Source organism: Callithrix jacchus, chromosome 8 (assembly GCF_049354715.1).
Source record: "Callithrix jacchus isolate 240 chromosome 8, calJac240_pri, whole genome shotgun sequence".
Classification (NCBI taxonomy): Eukaryota; Metazoa; Chordata; class Mammalia; order Primates; family Cebidae; genus Callithrix; species Callithrix jacchus.
The window spans coordinates 80,163,251-80,182,411 of record NC_133509.1 but is presented as its reverse complement, the minus strand read 5'-3'; the positions used below and the strand labels follow the sequence as shown (position 1 = coordinate 80,182,411).

General features: G+C 34.8%; 1 long non-coding RNA gene across 1 annotated transcript; it reads right to left on the bottom strand.

Moving 5' to 3' along the window:
- Nucleotides 1-393: 393 nt before the first annotated feature.
- LOC118145118 (uncharacterized) lies at nt 394-18,705 on the bottom strand. The gene is made up of 5 exons (XR_004730287.3): nt 18,403-18,705; nt 10,522-10,678; nt 7,507-7,607; nt 5,978-6,035; nt 394-1,886 (listed from the first exon to the last, which is right to left on the bottom strand). It is a non-coding gene; the product is annotated as an uncharacterized LOC118145118 (long non-coding RNA).
- Between the last annotated feature and the right edge of the window lie 456 nt (nt 18,706-19,161).

The window sequence follows — 19,161 nt, the reverse complement described above, 5'->3', positions numbered from 1 at the left end:
TAGGCCAGACCTAAAATATGTATGGAGAAAGCTTTAGACCAAACTTAATTCAATTTGAGATAACTATTATCTCAAAATGGACTAGTCCTTTCCAGGAAACTCAATGTACACTCAGAAAGTACCAGGAATTGAAGACCAGAAGAAGAGAAACTCAGATCTAGAACAGAAATACTTATCTTGGTCATATCTGCCTAAAAACCTTATCAACTCCCCAATGACGTAGAGGTCAATATCAGAATTTCCCTCCGTATTATTGTATAGACTGTAATATAAATTTATACTTTAGTCAATAAAAAGTATGTAATTCTCATTTCAGCAAAAATGTTTAGGCATTCTCAATAACTTCTACTTTTTAATAAAGATTTTATTTAAAAAAAATCCATTCAGGTATTTAAAGTGCATAAGCTGGACAGCCAAAATGAATGACAGACATACTGTTTGCAACATCAATAATATCTAGTCCAGGTGTTCCTTTCATATTCTAGTGCTCAGAGTAGATTAAAGCAGGTAAAAGTACTCTTTACAATGCGTTTTTAATAAATTATTTGTATTATTATTTTTAGATTACAAAAAATTAGAGAGGAGAGTAAAAAGGGTTTCTATATAACCCCCTCCCAGTTTCTCCTCTCATTAACATCTTACATTTGTCATAATTAATGAGCCAATATTGACATAACATTATTAACTAAAGTCCATGACCTATTCAGGTCTCCTTAGTTTATACCTAGTGCTCTTTTTGTCTGTTCCAGGAGTCCATCTGGAATCCTACATTAGATTTAGTAGCCATTTCTTCTTAGGTTGCTCTTGACTGTCACAGTTTTCAGACTTTCCTTGTTTTCGATGATTTAACAGTTTTGAAGAGTTCTGGTCAGATATTTTACAGAATGTTCTTTGATTGGGATTTTCTGATATTTTTCTCATGATTAAAATGGGATTATGAATTTTGGAAAAGAAGATATTTATGTAGTTATTTAATCAGTAAAAACTCACAGAAATTTATTTTTTTACTTTAGATTATAATCCAATACAACTCTATTTTGTTGCTCAAATTGTTCCAGCTTTCATAATTGGGAGCTCTTTCACCTGACTCCTGTGTCCTTTTGAAATACCCTCATTATTGTGAGGCTGTTTTTTTGTTAGGAACAAGGTGGACTTTTTTAGTTCTCCTTTTCTTTTTGGTACTATAATATGTTCCAGGCTCATCTTATATATTTCCTACCCCAGTACTAAAACAAGCCATGAAGCACTGGTTTATTTTATTGGACAATAGTATTAGAAACAAAGATCTCGGTGCTAGCTGTGCTTATCACTACAAGTATGTCATTGTTTCTAGGCTCTCTCAGCTGAAGCAGCAAGAAAACATATATATATAGCTGTATATTAGCTTTGAATATATATAGATGAAGATGGGAAGAATGGCCATTTAATCAATATTTGATTTTCCAATCCATAAACTACAAATATCTCTCCATTTATTTGAATTTTCTTTGATTTCTTTCATCAACATTTTACAGTTTTCTGCATACACAACCTGTACATACTTTCTTAGATATATATCTAAGTAAAATGTTTTTGTGCTATTGTATATGGTCTGTTATTTTAACTTTCAAATTCTAATTGTTATTGCTGCTATACAGGAAAACAACTGACTTTTGTATATCAAGCTTGTAGCTCACAATTGTACAGGTTTTACCCACAAAGATGCCACCAGGTTCTCACGATAAAAAAAAAAAATTACCTCATATCTTTGATGAATAGATGGGGAAAGTGATCACTTTGGAATGCCAAAACAATAGGCTACTCTCCAGTGAAGAAGCCATTACGAAAGTTGTGTCTTCAATAGGCAGGAGAGTAGTATGCAACTCCAGGTCTCTCTACCCTTTCATCTAAGTGTGGGAGAATATGAATGTAAGAATTACTGGTGAAGATCACTCCAGGGACATAGGCCCACTGAAAGAATAATATTTGATTATAAGATTATAAAGCATTTTCCTCCCCAACTCTTTTTCATCACATTAACAGTAAAAAGTAGATTACAGCTGAAAAAGCTGCAAAGCTCAGGTTCTATGAAAGATCTTAAGAAAACCTGAAGCCAACAGAGAAACAAAAACAGGGCATTAGTGAAATTTAGTCTCTGACACCTACAGCTACAACAAATGTTGAATATAGTCCAATTGCTAGTCAGATTCAGATAAATTTCACACTAATGTCCTATTAACCTCAATACAGATTGCAACAAAAACTTGTAAGGTATTCCAAAAGGCAGGAAAAAAAATTGAATTGATTTCAAAATTGAAAAAGAAATACACTCTCAAAGACAAAAACTGAGGGAATTCATAGCCAGCAGACCTTCCAGCAAAGAAGTATGAAAAGAAGTTCTTCAGAGAGAAGGGAAATATGTCAGAAAATCAGATCTAAACTTTTAAAACAGAAAAAACATCAAAGAGAAAATAATTGAAGGTAAAATAAAACCTTTTATTATTATTCTTAATTGCTCTAATACATAAATATTTTTTCAAAGTGATAATGGTCATTTTGTATACATTCTACCTTAATCTGCTTATTTATTAATTCTGAGAGATTTCTGGTAAATTGTTTGGTATTTTTCTATATAGAAAATCATGTCATCTGCAATTGAAGATGGTTTTACTTCTTTTCCGATCTGTATATTTTCTATTTATTTTTTCCTGTCTTATTGCATTAGCTAGAACTTTCAGTAAGATATTAATAGCAGTTAAGACATTCTTGCCATGTTCCTGATCTATGGAGAAAAGCATGCAGTGTATCACCAGTAAGTATTATGTTATATGTTGGTCTTTTGTAGATTTCTTTATGAACTTGAGAAAATTTTCCTTAATTTTGTTTGCTAAGAGTTTTTATGAATGGGAATTGGATTTTGTCAAATGTTTGTATTGTGTCGATCAATATGATGCTTTACATGGACTAATTTTCAAATGTTGAACAAGCCTGGTACACCTGGAACAAATCTCTTTTGTTCAGGATATATTATTCTTTTCATATCTTGTCAGATTTTGTTTACTAATATTTTGTTGGTTTTGTTGAAGAGTTTGTGTCTGGCTGCGCACAATGGCTCACCCCTGTAATTTCAACACTTTGGGAGGCTGAGACAGGCAGATCAAGACCAATCTGGCCAACATGATGAAACCCCATCTCTACTAAAAATACAAAAAAATTAGCTGAGTGTGATGGCAGCACCCTGTAGTCCCAACTTCTTGGGAGGCTGAGGCACAAGAATTGCTTGATCCAGAGAGGCAGCAGTTGCAGTTAGCCGAGATCATGCCATTGTACTCCAGCCTGAGTGACAGAGCGAAAGGCTATCGAAAATAAAAAAAGATTCTGTGTCTATGCTCATGAGAGACACTGAATTACAGTTTCATTTACAGAATTTTTTTATTATTATTATTATTATAAGACATAGTCTCGCTCTGTCACCCAGGCTGGAGTGCAGCAATCTTGGTTCATGGCAACCTCTACCTCTTGGGTTCAAGCGATTCTCCTGGCTCAGAGACTACGGGCACGTGCCACCATACCTGGCTACTTTTTTGTATTTTTAGTAGAGGCAGGGTTTCACCATGTTAGCCAGGATGGTCTTGAACTCCTGACCTTGTGATCTGTCCACCTCGGCCTCCCAAAGTGTTGGGATTACAGGCATGAGCCACCACACCCAGCCAATACTTAATCTTCCTTATATAGAAGTTTCTTTTTATTTCAGTTTAGCTCTCTAAATAGTCAAATTGATTAATCCAAAAGTGAAAAAATTTTTCAAACCATCTTTTTTAAACTAAAAATATTTTTTAGCTCTTTGAGCACTTTTTGCAAGGAGACAGTGACACATCAAAAAAAAACTCTAAAATATACTTTCCCTTTGAGACAGTATTTGGAACACTTGGGTCAAAGAAGGAAAAGAATGTAAGAATGGAATAGAATCCTGAAATTGAAATTTGGAGAAACAATTTTAGTACTAAATCTTAATTACCATATATGCACATATTTGGGTGTGTGCATGCACATATATAAACATATCTGTTTTTTATTCAAGGATATGTATATTCGAAACTTATTATAAGCTTTTTAAGTTTTCTATGAAATTAGTTACATGTGCTAAAATTTTAAATATTTTATCTAGTCCTAAACTGATGAGTTCATTATTAATTTTCCTACCAAACAATATTTGAGAAATGACTGCTATTTTAAGTAAATTTCATCACATTTAAAAGAATTATAATCTTCCTTTTTAAAGGAAAAATTATGGCAAAATTAAAATCTTTAGTCTAAAAATTAATGATTCATTTCCCAGCAACTCCTATTATCATCACAGTTAGGAATAATTGAAATTTTCAATGTTTTTTATGATTTATATTGACATCTTAGGTACTTAGAATGGAGTTGGAAGGAAATGTTTTGTGAATAGCTAATATTAGCTAATGTTATGTATTTCCCTATCCAGAAGAGAAAAGCTCACAAAAATTGGATAAATTTGAGGACTCTTAGCCCTCATTTAAGTTAACTTGAGTATAATCTAGTTACAAACATCACGCAACACAGGCTGTATACTTAGCATGAGATGTTTAGTTGTCTTTCTCAGTCTGGTAATGCCAAAGAACTGTTAAGAATTATAGAAACAAACTCAGCAATGAAGTCTCCTAATAATTTATTTTTATATGTTTACAAGTTATTTATCCTTATCGCATTGCCAAACAGTAATTTGTTCTAATTGTCTATAAGGCATTCAGAAGTCTACTTTATGTCTCTGTCCACCATAAGATTCTGAATTCAGTTCAATTGTGCTGTGATTATGTGAGAGAGAATAAATCCTAAACAGGTATGTTACATCAATCACTTTTTATAAAATACCTTCTTTTTATCCTCATGTCTAGTGGAAGGGAAATGTGCAGTTGAAAGAAATCATTGTTGTCAAACCTAAAGAAAATTTCCATAACAAAAAATAGCTAAGAAGTTCAAAAGCTCACTTGTACTATTCAAAATTTTATAATTATTGAGGTTTTCAAAGGTTTTGATACGTTCTACTTAGAGGAATGTTAATAGTTTAAAAATTGTGAAACTTTCACCACTCTAAATGAATTTTACAACTCCTATGGAGAAAAGCTGACTTCACATTTCCCCAGGGTATTTTATTGGAGAGCATTTTAAAATATAAGATAGTATATTGAAATGTTAAGAATGCAAAGCATTTGATTTCAAATCAATGTTTAGCAACAATAGCACTTCAATATCTGCCTGCAATTAACAGCACAGATGTGTAAACAATTAGAAGAGTAGTATTTCTAAAATGTCTTTTTCAATGTCAATGTATTGTTTCCTTCTTCTCCTTCTATGAAAACTTCCTTTTACCTTTTTGTCTAACCTCATGGTTTCCTTTTGTGTTCATAAAGAAAGACTGAATGCCAAGAATAAAATTGACATCAAATCTCACATGACTTTCATAACACTTGAAAATAGCTCACTATTAAAAAGAAATGGCTGCCCTCCCAATTACATTTTTAGAGATATATTGCCTGACACTTTGGATATATACGTTCAGTTCTACAATGATTCTGCCTGCAATCTGTTAACTTTTCTTTTTCTTTTTTCCTCCTCTGTAGTGTTTCTCTCCCTTTTCAACATTTCCCTCTGGCTTCATTTTAGCGTTTTCTCTTGAGTTCTCACCTTTTCCCCTCTTTCCATTCTCATTTTTCCTTTTACAGTTTGTTGCTCTTTCGTGCTCTGCTGGGATTCTTCCCAGTCACTCTTTGGCTTCATGTACATGCAATATGGCAAACTAAATCTGACAAAAGCCTGTGTATTGTTCACCATGGCACCTTTTCAACACATACCAAGTGGTGGGAGAGCTAGGGAATGGAGCTTCCTCACAGGTTAGTATGAAATATTCGGAATGTTATCATTGAAGCCTAGTGATTTCACATTTTCCATTTTAGCACTTGTTTCTGACACCTACTTCAGACAAATTCTGTAAGCTTCATATAAAATCCTTGGATCTTCTGTGATGAAGGCAGCTATAAATAAAGAATAAAAAGTTTGGTTCCTATGTAAAGTTTGGAGGGTAATAAAATATTGATATACCTATATATGTGCTATATATACAAGGAGTTATCCTTGTGCAAACTCTATATAAAGGATAAAGCATATAGGTATACTTATTCAATGTGATCACAGCAGAGAAAAAAAAATCAATCTAGATTCAAAATACTGAAAACTAAGACAAAACAAAATAAAAATAAATAAATAAATCATGGAAGAAGTGTTGAATTGAGACCCGAGTTATGAAAACAGAATTAGAATGGGAATTGCAACCGTACATATGAACAGTAAGCTAAAATTTTATTTTTGTGCTAGTCAAAACATCAGAAATAGTCTCATTATGTTTTTGCAACTAGAACTCCTTAGTCGTTAAAATAAATCTATTTTACCAGTCACGTCAGGGGCTTCCAGGATCAAAGTATATGAAAACAAGATGAAAATACTGATTGTGCATAGAGGTGACATCTCCAGTGTCCTGACCTCTGAAATTGTCTGACATATTCAGAACACATACCAATGAAAATTTCTGTATCTATTTGATCTATTCTATGGTTTGCTATCTCTTTTCATAAGTGAAGGAGGTGGTAAAATAGGTGAATAGAATGAGGGTCAGAAAAATACACCTAAAAATAAAACAGTTTCCCTTTGTAAAGCACATACAACTCAAAGGACCATAAGAATACACTATCAGTCAATCTTAACCTTATTTTATGGTGAGGTTTTATGCTATCAGCTCCACTGACAACTAGACTAGCAATCAACAGTATCAATATATAGTTATTTGTTTTCTTAGCAGTTTCATGAGTATTGGTTTCTAAGTAGAATACTAACAGGAGTTATTTTTCAAGATAGCTTTAAAGCTACCAAAGGTGTCTTTTGCCAGAGTAAAGCTAATTAACACTAAAATATCAAATCAATATTCTTTTTTTTTTTTGAGATGGAGTTTAGCTCTTGTTACCCAGGCTGGAGTGCAATGGCACGATCTTGGCTCACCGCAACCTCCGCCTCCTGGGTTCAAGCAATTCTCCTGCCTCAGCCTCCCAAGTAGCTGGAACTACAGGCACACGCCACCATGCCCAGCTAATTTTTGTATTTTTAGTAGAGACAGGGTTTCACCATGTTGACCAGGATGGTCTCAATCTCTTGACCTCATGATCCACCTGCCTCGGCCTTTCAAAGTGCTGGGATAACAGGCGTGAGCCACCGCGCCCAGCCCCAATATTCTTATTAATATTGTATTCATTATTTGTGGGGAAGAAATCAATGTGTCCTGATCAACATGTAAACATGCACACTGATACACTCACACTGGGGAACTTACTATTTATTTCTAAGCAAGCACATTTGAGTCAGTAAGACATGTATTAGGCAATTGTCTGAAATGGTACCCTCTTTGTTGTGACTATGTCTAGTAAGATTTTTTTGATGTTTTGGAATTGAACTTACTCTTAGCATAGATGAGCCTGGTGCCACCTTGAATATTCACCATTCACAGACTGCCACTTTTGCCAAGGGAACTAACACATGTGACTTGTTTCCATGACAACCTGTAAATTACAGGTCCCAAAGTCAGTTGCAAGGAAAAAAGAAAATAATTTTTTTTTAAAAAAGACCCTTGCCTTAGTTCTTGGCAGAATTATCCTGGATATTGCTGATGGCTTTTTGGTTTGGTTTCAAAACCACCTCTGCCGTAAGGGAGACATTGAGATTGTGCTTTCTCCTGCAAATTAGCAATTAGAGCTGTCTTCTGTTAAGCAAAAACCTAATACAAGACTTAGGGAGGAAAGAAAGTATTTTCATAAGTCATGCACCAGATGAGGGTCTCTTCATGAACAGGCCAACCTGTCCTACTGTTAGCTACTTTTACATATCTTCTTATGGCCAGCAACTGCTTCCATGAAGGCAAAAGCATCAAAACTCTTAACTTTCTAATAAATAATTATTATGAATATAAAACATTTGAATACTCAGAAAAAGTCTAAAATTCAGATAAAATTTAAGACCTACAATCATCTTTTCATGTTTTGACAAACAAAAGATATTTCTCTCTAGGACTATCTACTCCGGCAGAAAACCAAATGTTGAAACCAAAACCATTCAAATATGGCATTTTGTAGGCAGGGCAGACAGAAGCTGCCATGAACCCAGCACCTACCTGCACCCTATATATTATCATATTTAATCTTCATACAGGTCCTGGAAGAGAGGAGAGTTTTATTTCTATTTTCCAATTGAGCTGAGGAAAGTAGGCTCAGAAGTGCTAAGTAAATTGTTCAGATCAATAAATGGAAGAATCAGAAGTTAAAGTACAAGAATCATCTCAAATTAGTTCACTCAACCTACAACTGTCATCTTTAAATATGGAATTCAGATGAAAAGTATCATTTCTTTACTTCTATACTTTGAAAAAAAATCTCTCTTCAAGGTAATTTATACATTAGGATTTTGTTTACAATACACACATACTTGGCAATAAAAGACAATGTAACAGATTAATGCATCGAGTTGCCTGGCTTATTACTGATTTCACTCATTGAAAAAAAAAGGAAAGGAAATAAATGCAGTCACTTGCCACATAGCAGGGCACTGTGCTTTGATTGTCAATTCAGTTTCTATGCACGTAGTTCAAGGACAACATAGGGCCTGATATAGAGCCCCTTCTTGATTTATACTTTATTTCCCGTAGAACAAAGATTACGGTATGCCTTTGTTTCAGATAAACTCGGGACATATAAAATAGGGTTGTACTGACCTCCACCTGATGCTAATACTTTTGCTTCAAATTTATACAGATTTTAAATGTATTGCCAAGTCTGAAAAGCCTGGCTAAGATAGTCATTGTGTCATACTAGCTTTCTGTTTGAATCCTGTGTTGACATCAGCCTAAAAGCAGTGCTTTTGCAGATGTATCTGTGCTGGTCACTGAGTTCTGAGTTCATTTAAATATCAATGAGCTGAAAATATACTGAAAATCATGCCTTAGCTTTTTGTCCTTTTCAGGGTGTTTCATCAAATTAAATTATATTTTAGTTTTAAGTCTATGTAGATGAGCATATCCAGTACCATGGGACAATTTAATTATATTTTGTTCTTGTCCAATCACTGACTTGAAGCAAATCTTTTACTAATAATAATGACTGCACATTACTAATGTTAGCAAAGGAAGTCCCGAAAGCACTAGTCTTTCTTTATCGATATAATGAACATTCCTTTTCTGTTGCTTAAAATATTTCTTTCAATTCTTTCTGCATACACATAAAATTCAAATTCCCATTACATTCAAGGTCTTCACAAGTAGTCTTCCCCTGACCATCCATTCTTCTATGAATCAGAACACAGATTAAAACCTATTAGACTTGAATTTAATTACTGCCTCTGCCATTTTCTACCTATATAAATTTAGAAAAATTTTATTTTTCTTTTTACCTTACCTGGGCTGATGGCTTTTTTGCAAAATAAAGATACTAGCACTTGACTCAGATTTTTTGTGAGGAGTAAATGTGAAAAAAAACATAAAACACTGATTGGTCATTTCTGCCAATGCTAGACTTCATCCAGTTCTTCCCCGCCCCCAGTTCTTTACCAGATTTTCTCCTACTTACCCTGTTCTTTAGCTACAGGGAACAATTTACCTTTCCCCAAATAATAAATGTATTCCTCATCTATTTCGTGACACATGGCACACACACTGCCTGGAATAGCAATTATACTCTCTTTTTGCTGCACTACTCCTCTGTTTCTGAGTACCACTTCTTTATGACACCTTCCTTGACCTCTCTCTCCATGAGTTAATAGTTCTTATTCTGCATGAATTCTTGTTCCGAACTTATGCAGAATTTTGTATGTGCTTCAATTATAACACTTAGCACATTCTATTATAATGACATGTTTATAATAGTCCTTCTCTAATAACCTGGGCAGAATTGGCATCTAAACCATCTTTGTGTACCCGGTGTTTAATATTTGTTGAGTAAAATAATTATAGCTTTAATAAATCATGATCACTATATTCCACTTCTTTTCGATGTGCATTCCTATCCACACATAAGACAAGACTGCTCTATCATTCTAGGACTTGAACTTAATAAGAACTGGACAGACATCTGTGTAATTAAATAGAATGTGAACAACAGGAACTGGTGTTGTTAAGGGTAAGATATTGATCATGGAAGAGAGGAGGAGAATTAAGTGGACTTAAAAAGAGAAGGAAACATGGGAACACCACCTTCATTTATCATTCCCATTTTAATTTTACTTTTGGAAACCTGACAAATACACAACAGTAATGTGTTCTGTGTCTTGCAGAAGGCAGATTTCATTTCCCCCTTTTAACTTTTTAAAATCAGGCTCTAAGAAGTAAGAATGCAATCAGAAAATGTGTTTTGTGTTAAAATTATGAGATGGATCATCTTAAAATGCCTTGGTGATGAAAAACAGCATAAGAGAATGTAGACAGTTTACCTGAGATAAGAACATCAAACTTCCTTCTTAAAAACAATAAGAGGAGTCCAAAGTTGAAATCAGAAAGCATTCTGGAGGGAGAGCTATATATTCCCGTGTCAAAAGTCTCTTCTGGTCTGCTGACCCAGGCAGATGCTCAGGTTGATTGACTTCATCTCTATGACCAGAAAATGGAAAGGCAGTGGTGACTAATGACTTTCCCAATATCCATCTTTTTTATTTAAAGAAGTTAGAAATACACCTTGAGACAGATGGTGCAGTAGGTATCATCTGTCTTTTTGGCTTGATATAAGGTTCATGATTTCTTAAGAATCTGAAGTCAAGGGAATTGAAAAAGCAGAATAGCTGTTCTCAAAGATCAGATTAAAATTTTTTGCTGACTCCTAATCATCTTGAGATCTTTATATTTCTCTAAGCGTATACAAGAGATAGCAGTAATTAAGATGGGAAATGTGTATGCTTACATCTACACTATAAGTTTTATATAGAAGATATGAGATGTATTTATATACTGTGTAGTATACTCAAAGTTTTTTCTACTATCTGACTGCTAGTAGTATATTTATAAGTTGGTTTTATGAGACATAATATCTTAACACATGCCTTCTTCCTGAAATAGTCTCGTTCTCTCTCCCCCATGTACACATACACAACACATACACACACACACACAAACATACACACATACAAACTAACTCTTTTGTCTTTCTTTCCAATTCATCCTGTACAACAAATACAACTTTATAAAATATAGATCCAGTAATCTCATATCTCTGCTTAAAATTTAATCACAAAATTTAATCCAACTTTAAAAACCATTAGCAAACACTTCCAATTAAGTTTGTCCCATTTTTTCCCTCAATTCTCAGACAATGATTTGTGCTTCAAACAAACCCGACTAGACACTATGTTTTGTGCTTTGAAGACAGTGAAAAACTCAGTTTCTGTAATACTCTCAGCTGCTCAATGAACTGCTCATTTACTTCTTGATATTTCCTGCAATTGTCTGCACTTAAAACAACTTCAGTATACAATTATTAAATGAATACATTTTTGAATAGAATTTCAAATAAGTTGGGTGATGATAAATTTCCTCTGGACTTCTGCCCAATTCCTCTTCTTTTTCCAGATGGGCAACCATGGTTGCATACTCTTATACATGCATTGACATAAATATGTGTAAAATATGTAACTACATTTCATATATACTCACAAAATATATGACTTTCGTATGATTATATTTTTGTTTTACATAAATAATATCATACACCAATACCATTTAAATTTTTTCTTATCCATTTTCCTAAGGATCTTTTTACATCAGTAATAAAGATTTCCTATGATCAAAGTTTCAGTATACAAAATCAATGTATAAAAATCAGTAGCATTTCTGTACACCAATAACATCCAGGCTGAGAGTCAAATAAAGCACACAATCTCAATTAGAATAGACATAAAGAAAATAAAATACCTAGGAATGCAGCTAACCAAGAAAGTGAAAGATCTCTATAAGAATCATAAAACTCTGCTGACAGAAATCAGAGATGAAACAAATACATGGAAAAACATCCCATGCTCATGGAATTGAAACAATCAATATCATGAAAATCATCACACTGCCAAAAGCAATTTACAGATTTGATGATATTTCTAGCAAACTACCAACACCATTCTTCACAGAATTAGAAAAAAATTATTCTAAAATTCTTATGGAACCAAAAAAGAAACTGAATAGGTAAAGCAATCATTAGCAAAAAGAAACGAGCCAGTCATCATACCCCCTGACAGCAAACTATACTATAAAACTACAAAATATATAGCTACATATACAAACAGCATGGTACTGATACAAAAATAGACACAGAGACTAATGGAACAGAAAAGAAAAGTCAGAAAAAAAGCTGTGCACCTATAACCAGCTTATCTTCCATAAGACCATCAAAAACAAGCAATGGAGGAACAATTCCATATTCTATAAATGTTGCAGGGACAACTGGCTAGCTATATATGGAAGAATGAAACTAGACCGTTGCCTTTTACCATATTAAAAAACCAACTCAAGATGGAGTTTAAATGTCATATGTCAAACTATGAAAATTCCAGAAGAAATTCTAGGAAATAACCTTCTCAATATCAGCCTTGGCAAAGAATTTATGGCCAAGTCTTTATAAGCAATTGCAACAACAACGAATATAGACAGATGGAACTTAATTTAATGAAAGAGCTTCTCCACCACAAAAGAAATCATCAACAGACTAACCTACAGAATGGGGAAAAAAAATCACAAACTATGCATCTGACAAAGGTCCACTATCCAGAATCTATAGAGAACTTAAACTAATCAACAAGCAAAACACAAATAACCCCATTAAAAATGGGCAAAACACATGAACAAATACTGATCAAAAGAAGACATATCAGCAGTCAACAAATGTTTCAAAAATGCTCATCATGAAACATCAGAAAAATACAAATCAAAAAACAGTAAGATACCATCTCACACCAAACAGAATGTCTATTATTAAAAAGTCAAAAAACAACAGATGCCCATAAGCCTGCAGAGGAAAAGGAATATTTATTTATATGCTGTTGGTGGAAGTGTAAATTTGTTCAGCTACTGTGGAAAGTAGTTTGGAGATTTCTCAGAAACTTATAACTAACATAAGACCCAACAATCCCATTACCGGGTATATACACAAGGGAATACACATCATTATACCAAAAGACACACACACTCATATGTTTATCACCAGGCTATTCACAATAGCGAAGACATAGAATCAACCTAGGCATCCATCAATGGTGAATTGAATAAAGAAAATGTGGTAAACATACACTTAGGAATACTACACAGACATTAAAAAAAATGAGGAAATTCATGTCCTTTTTAGCAACATGGATGGAGCTCGAGGCTATAATCCTAAGAAAATTAGCACAGGAATAGAAAACCAAATGTCACATGCTCTCACTTATAAATGTAAGCTAAACATTAAGCACATATATACATAAACAGGGAGAACATTAGTCACTGTGAACTCCTAGAGAGAGAGAAAGAGGGAGGGAGTTGTGGGTTAAAAATAAAAAACTACCTATTGGGGACTGTGCTCACTACCTAGCTTCAATACACTCATGTAAAAATTTTATGAACGTACCCCCTGTATCTAAAATAAATGCTGAAATATTAAAAATGAATAAATAAATAAAACTTTGCTATAATCTTCCAAGTGATTATGCCATGCTTTATTTTACCATTTACCCCTAGTAGATGTTTAGATTACTTTCATTTTTGTCATTGAAAAAAAATGCTACAAAAATCCAATAAACGTGACTGTGCACTATATTTTCTAAGATACTGCTCTAGTTTTAATGTGTCCCCAGAGTTTATGTGTTAAAAACTTAATCTTCAATGAGGCAGTGTTGAGAGGTGGGGCCTGGGGGAAGTGTTTGAGTCATGAGGGTTGTGCCTTCATGAATAGATTAATGTAATTATAAAAAGGTTTTGTGGCGATGGGCTCACTCCTTTTCATTATTATTAAGTACTGGGATACATGTGCAGGATGTGCAGGTTTGTTACATAGGTAAACATGTGTCATCATGGTTCAATGCACCTGTCAACTCATCACCTAGGTATTAAGCCCGGATGTGCATAATCTTAGCTCTGCTGCACTCCTGCCCTCTTGCCCTTTTGCTTTCCACCATGTGATGATGTCACAAGAAAGTTCTTGTCTGATACACACTAGTGCCTTGATTTCGATTTCTAGCCCCCAAAATTGGAGCCAGTAAATGTCTTTTCATCATAACTTGCCTAGTCTCAGGTATCCTGTTATAGCAGCACAAAACAGACTAAGATAGAAACTGGTACCAGAGAAGTGGAGTGTTGCTATAATAAATACTTGAAAATGTGGAAGCAGCTATGAAACTACATATAATGGATAAAGGCTGGAAGAATTTAAAGAAGCAGGCTAGAAAATGCCTGTATTACCATGAACATAGCAATAATGGTAATTCTGGTGAGGTTTTAGAAAAAGAGGAGAAATATAGGAAAAGTATAAAATGTCTTAAAAATTACTTAAGTGGTTATAAACAGAATTATAAATAGAATATTGGTAGAAATGTGGACAGTAGGGGCTATTCTGATGAGGCCTTGGATAGAAAGAAGGAAGAACGTATCAGAAACCGAAGGTCATGCTTGTTATAAAGTGGCAAAGCACTTGGCTGAATTATGTCCATGCCATGGGTTTATGGAAGGCAGAATTTAAGAGAATTGAACTAGGATATCTGGCAGAAGAAATCTTTAAGCAGCAAATATGGAAGGGACTCTGCGGCTTCTCTTTACTGCATATAGTAAACTATGAGTAAACAGAAATAATTTAAAGATGGAATTAACAATTAAAAGGGCAGAACATACCAATTTGGAAAATCCCAAGCACGGACATGTAAACAATGAGAAGGCATGTTTAGAAGAGAAAAATCAAGGGTGTGAGCAGTGACTGTTTGGTAAGATTACCACAGAGAGCAGAAAGCCCTGCCATTTATCAAGACAATGGGAGAATTATCCTAAAAGCATTTCAGAGATCTTCAAGGCTGCCACTCCCATCATAGGTTCAAAGTGCAACAGCCTTGAGGGAAGAAAGGTTTTGAGGGAAGGACCTAGGAAAACCTTAAGAATTTGGGGTTCATTGCCCAGAGCTGTCTCAGGTCCCTGGTGCTGCTATCCTCAGATACCTACCTCAACTGTAGCTCAAGCAGGCCCAGGTGTAACTCTGGCCCTGTGGAGGCATGGATGCCTCCACCTAGATTTCAACGGATGCTGCAGAGTCCTGCTGCTTGGGCAGAGCCACTGCAAAGAGTTCCGACTAAGGTAATGCCTTGTAGAGCCATAAGAGCAGGGCCATTCCTAAGCCTTTGAACTGTAGAGCCACTAGCATGCCACATCAGCCTGGGACAGGTGCAGGCATGAGGCTCCAACCCACGAGAGCTGCTAAGTGAGATGAGTTCAGCAAAGCTACAGGGTTAGAGCTGCCTGAGGCCTTGGGGGCCCAACTCCTGTTTTAATGTGCCTAGAAGACAGGACACAAAGTCAAAGTTTAAGCCTTAGGATTTAGGATTGTCTACCCTGTTGGTTTTTGAACATGTTTGAAACCTGTTACTGCCTTCTTCTTGCCTATTTCTCCCTTTGGAATGCAAAAATATGTCCTATGCCTGTCTCACCATTGTATTTTGAAAGTACATAACTTGTTTTGATTTCACAGGTTTACAGCTAGAAGATAATTTGCATCAGGATGAATTGTACCGGTCTCAGTCATATAATGCTTAGATTTGAGACTTTGGGCTTACATTTTAAAGTTGGTGCTAAAAGACATTGAATCTTTTAAGGCTGTTGGGAAGGAATTAATGGATTTTTTTATATAAGAACATGAATTTTGGGTACCTGGGCAGAATGCTGTGTTTTGAATGTGTGTGCCAGAATTCACCTGTTGGAAATTTAATCTCTAATGCAATAGTGCTGGAAGGTGGGGCCTAAAAAGAGGTGTTTAGATTATGAGGGCTCTTCCCCCATGAATTGATTAATGCCATTATGAAAAGGGCCCTCCTGAGTGGGTTTGCTCTCGTGTGCTCTTGCTTTTCCACATTTTGTCATGTGATGACAGCAAAAAGAGCCCCACCAGATGTCTGTGCCTTGATCTTAGACTTCTCAGCCTCCAGAACTGTGAACGAATAAATTTTCATTCATTATAAATTACCCAGAAGTTTTATTAGCTTGAGCTGCCTTCCCAAAAATACCACAAACTGGGTGGCTTAAACAAGAGAAAATTATTTTTCACAGTTCTGGAGACTGGAAGTCCAAGATCAGGGTGACGGCATGGTTGGGTTCTTGGTAAGGTCCCTCTACCTGGCTTGCAGATATCTAATCCCATCATGAGGTTCCCACTTTCATGACCTAATTCAAAACTAATTAATTCTCAAAAGCACCATCTCCAAATACCATCACATTGGGGATTAGGGTTTTAACATATGAATTTTGGGGACACACATTCAGTCTGTAGCAGATATATGCCTAAGAAAGGAGTTTCAGAATGGAAAGTTCTATCAGATTGTCTCCTGAAAGACTATCTCAATTTACATGCTCACCTAAGTGCTTGAAACTACCCATTATCCTGTATCATCACTACCACCTATCCTATCCCTGGCACCTGGCCTGAAACTTTCAGCCTCCAGTACTGTGAAAAATAAATTTCTCTTGTTTAAGCCACCCAGTTTCTGGTATTTTGTTATAGCAACACAAGCTAATACAGTTTGTTTTAGTCCATTTTGTGGCATTATAACAGAATACCTGAGACTAGGTAATTTATAATGAATGGAAATTTATTGTTTCATAGTTCTGAAGTCTGGAGAGTTCAAGATCAAGGCATTGGCATCTATTGACGGCCTTTTTGCTGTGTGATCACATGGCAATGGTAGTCTTTTCCTTAATTTTTGAGAAAAATGTGCTATCTCATTTTAATTTGCATCTTCCAATTACTACTGAAGTTTTAAAAGAGAAACAATATTTATTGGCCATTTGTATGTTCTCTTTTTTTAATTACCTGATCATTTTCTCTGCTAATTTTCCTATTGGACTTTTGCTTTTTTTTTTTTTTAATTTGAAGGAGTTTTTTAAATATCTTCTGCACACTAATCCACTGTAATCTTTATGAAAGCAGAGATTTTTATCTGTTTTGCTCACTACTATTCCCTAGGGCCTAAAAGAGCACATGGTACATAGTATGTGCTTGATAAATGTTTATGGAAAGAATGAATAAGCATATGAATAAAGAGATTGTAAACATTTTCCATTGTACTCCTTAACTTGATTTTATAGTATCAAATTTAAGTAAAAGTTTTAAAGTTGGATATGAATACATTGATCAATCACCTCTACTAAATATTCTACATTTTGTGTCTAAACTTATAATCATTCCCACCATGGGTTAAAAACAGATTCTCCTTCATCCTCCTCAAACTATATGCTTCTATTTTATTCATTTTTACTAAATTTAGTCTATTCTTCTTGATTATAATGTCAAGAGTCTAAATGAAACTAATTTTATCAATATTCATCAATTACAAAATTGGTTCATATGTAACAGCATGAGATGAATTTTATAGAATATCATATTCCAGGCCAGGCACAGTGGCTCACACCTGTAATCTCAGCACTTTGAGGGTCCAAGGCAGGTGGACTGCTTGAGCTCAGGAGTTTGAGACCAATCTGGGCAACTTGGCAAAACCCACAAAAAAAATTTTTTTTTAAATTAGCAAGGTGCAGTGGCACACCTGAGGCAAGAGGATTACTTGAGCCTGGGAGATAAAGGCTACAGTGAGCCATGTTCATCACTGCATTCCAGCCTGAGTGACAAAGGAGGACCTGTCTCAAAAAATAAAAAATACATTGAAATTTTTAATTTCTGAAAGACTTAAAATACAATGTAAATACCCACTGTCTTGAGTCATTGCCCTTCAAAAGCACATTCAAACATGGGTCAGTAAATGAGGTAATGCTTCTGTAACACTGTCCTCTCAACAATCTCAAGAAAAGGGCTAGATCTAGGAAGTACATTTCGAAAGGCAGCACACTATTTCCATTTGTATTCAATTTATTATTTAAAATTAAATTACACAGTACAGCGGGCCCTGGATAAAATATTCCAAATAAGAGAATGTCAACACCATAATTCTTTGTATGCATGCTAAGCAAAACTCACAGAAGCAAAAACCCTAGGATGTGACGTTAAACAAAACGTTCAGAAACTTAGCAACAATATGTTTGGAAATAAAAAGCAAGATGTACACACCAAAGTAACCTTGGGAGCTAAAACAAATAATGTGAATGTTTCTTACCACAGCACTACTCTCTGGAAAGATGGACAGTCATATCTGTCTTTTTGACCACATTTCCACTCCCGAGTAGTAGCATTGTCAACATATAATATGAAAGCCATCAATACACTCTGACAGTGTTTGCAGTTCAGGTGGTGAGAAACCCTGTGGGCTAAAAAAAGAAAAAAGAAAGAAATCAGGGAGCAATATCTTGGACTGAGATGAGAAGTATAGCAAACCATGGAAGAGGAAAGTTGTAAATAAAAAGTGTTCTAAATAAAAGAGAACTGAATGTTTTTTCTTTTTTTTTTTCTTTTTTTGACATTTCTGTTCTCATAGAGAACTGAACTTTTAAAGAACAAAGGCAATAGGTCTATGCTCATTTAAATAAAAGCAAAATCCTCCATGATTTATTACTAAACTTTGTGTATGAAGATGGTTGGACAGATTATATTACTCATTTTATTCATCCACTGAATAGACCAGCTTATGACTAGGAACATAAGTTCTTATCCCTGGTTGAATAATCATCTACCTAGTGCTTTTCTTCTATGAGCAAAAATTATTAATCAAATATAGCCTCCTTAATTCAGAACTATAACGGTGTAGAAGTCAGTGAAAGAAGTCATTTCACAGAGAAGTAACTAAGACACAGGGATATAAGATGAATCCTGCAAGAAGATACTGGGCCCATACATAGTACATAACAGAGTATAAACATAAACGTTTACGAGTTGTTTGTCAGGCATTTATAGATCATGGGTCTAGCAAGACTTTGTT